The sequence below is a fragment of the Bidens hawaiensis genome, unplaced genomic scaffold (genome assembly GCF_021521415.1).
Source record: "Bidens hawaiensis isolate Kalapana, Puna unplaced genomic scaffold, B.hawaiensis_p1.1 tig00027810_1, whole genome shotgun sequence".
NCBI classification, from domain to species: Eukaryota; Viridiplantae; Streptophyta; class Magnoliopsida; order Asterales; family Asteraceae; genus Bidens; species Bidens hawaiensis.
This window is the reverse complement of record NW_027494514.1, coordinates 142780-145325: the sequence shown is the minus strand read 5'-3', so window position 1 is coordinate 145325 and position 2546 is coordinate 142780.

The following is a 2546-nucleotide window of genomic DNA, read 5'->3' as shown; positions in this document are numbered from 1 at the left end:
TCTCTTCAGCAGGCTTAACCACATGGGCTAGGAATGCAATATACTTCTTCCGCATGAGCCTTCGGGCTTCGGCGCAAGACATAAGTTTAAGACCACTGCAGGGTTTTTCGCCGTAAATATGAAGATCACCATTTTCTCGAGGAATGCGAATCAATTTCTTGGCGCAAATAACTTCGGCGCGATTATGCGAGAGCCAATCCATACCAATGATAACATCAAAGCTTCCAAGAGGCATGGGGATGAGGTCAATCAGAAAATCGTTTTCGTTAAGGTTAAGCGTGCAATCTTTAATCACAGAGTTAATTAAAACAGTTTCACCGTTAGCCAATTCAACTGAAAAATCTTCTTTTAAATCGTTGCGCGGTCGCGCAAGCTTCCGCTCAAAGGCGCGAGAGATAAAACTTCTATCGGCGCCAGTATCAAAAAGCATAGATGCATAAAATCCGTTAAGCAAAAATGTACCATTAACTACGTCGTTATTCGCTTGCGCTTGGTGCGCGGTTATGTTAAAAGCTCGGCCACGCGTCACTTGGTTCGAAATTTGGTTCACCGGATTCGCTTGAGTAATCTGAACTTGTAGCCTTGGGCACGCGTTCCGGAAATGACTTGGATCACCGCAGTTAAAGCACGATCTGGGTCGTGGGTTTTGGTAAGTTGGCTGTGGGTTCTGCGGGTAGGCTGGTGGTGTTGGCGCAATCGGATTGGAGGGAGGGGTTCTACAGTACTCAACGGAGTGACCTACGCGGCCACATCGGTTACATTGTCGACACGGGACTTGAGGTGGGTGATGAAGTCTACAGGTTGGGCAAAGGGGTTGGTTTCCTGTGTAAGGTTTCTTAGTTGGTGGGGCAGGGAGTGCTGGATTGGTTAGGGCATAGTTGTGAACTACAGGGGGAGTTGGGTAGGCTGACAGTGGGTTAGGCGCATAAACTGGGGGTTGGTATGCGGGTTGCTGGACAATGGGCGGGTTGGTAAGCGCATAGGCCTTGCGCCTGCGCTTGAGGTTGTTACGGTTTGAGGGTTCAGGTTTGGTTTCTGTTGGTTCAGGGGCAGTCTTGGTGAGTTTGGTCTTCTCAGTTCCCCGCAGGAACAGGGTTCCTGCTCTGACATGGTTGTCGCTGAGCACAGCGGCCAACTCAATGGCGTCAGAGAGGGTAACTGGGTTTCTGGCCCATACAGAATCCTGAATTTCCATGGGAAGACCCCCAAGGAATTTCTCTATGGCTCGGCGGGAAGGGGTAACAAGGTGAGGGACAAGCAAACTTAGTTCATGGAAGCGCGTCGCGTACTCGCGCGCTTCACCGCTGTATTGCTTAAGATTCCAAAATTCCTCCTCCAGGCGCTTAACTTCGTTGGGAGGGCAGAATTCTCGCGTAAGAATTTCCTTAAATTCCTCCCAGAGCATGCTGGAAGCAGCTTCTGCGCCACGCGCATGAGCTACTCCATTCCACCACGTAAGCGCTCTGGATTCCAGGACACTGGAAGCATACAGGGTTCGTCTGTCTGAGGGGCATTGGGTATGGAGGAAAGTGTTTTCAATCTTTTCGAGCCATTGGAGCATCACGGTGGCTCCTTCAAGACCTGTGAACTTTGGAGGGTTACCCGCGTTAAAGGACTTAATGTTATAACTCGAGGTATTGTTTTGGCTCAAGGCTTGGGCTATCACGGCGGCCATTTCCTGGGAACGTTGCTGTCTACGCATGCGCGAGGCTTCTCTTCTCTGAAATCGGCGAGATAGCGGAGGCATTCTATAAAAATTTTAATTTTAGTTAATATCTTGGTTTTAGCACAAAGTATAACCTCGAAAAGCTTGGTTTCACGGAGTTAGATACTATCAAAAGTTAAAAGTAAAATAAATGACCCTAAATGCAGACTTAATAAGGGTAACAAATTCGAATCAAGAATCGACGATTCATGTATCACCATGACTTTCCGAATTCCCAATTTAAAATATACGGGCAAACGAGTATTGGAGATTGGCGATTCATGTATCACCATGACTTTTCAATCTTCAATATGAAATACACAAGAAAATGAGTATTGGAGGTTGACAATTCATGTATCACCATGACTTTTCAAGTCTCCAACCTCAGAACATAATCGCAAATGGAAATTGAAAATCAACTATTCATGTATCACCATGACTTTTCGGATCTTCAAATCCCAACAAACGAATATGTAAGTAAAATCAATAAAAATCGAAATTCAACAAAAATCGAAATATCGCGAAATAGAACATAAAATCATATACTGCGCAAGTGCGAGCATATTCATAAATAACGAGTAATTAACAATAAGCGCGCAAACATGAGATTTCTCTCATGCGCGAGAAGGGACTCTTAGGTATTCTAGGCCGTTACGTCTAACCTCCTATCCTAAAGTCAACGAGCTCTGATACCAATCTGTAACACCCCGACCAAAGGCGGATTATACATCGGGGCGCCACATATTGCTTCATTACTCGCGACACTATTGGTGTCAATATTTATTAATACACATTTTATCGCGCACGCGCAGCGGGGAAAATAAAGAACATAAATCAAACA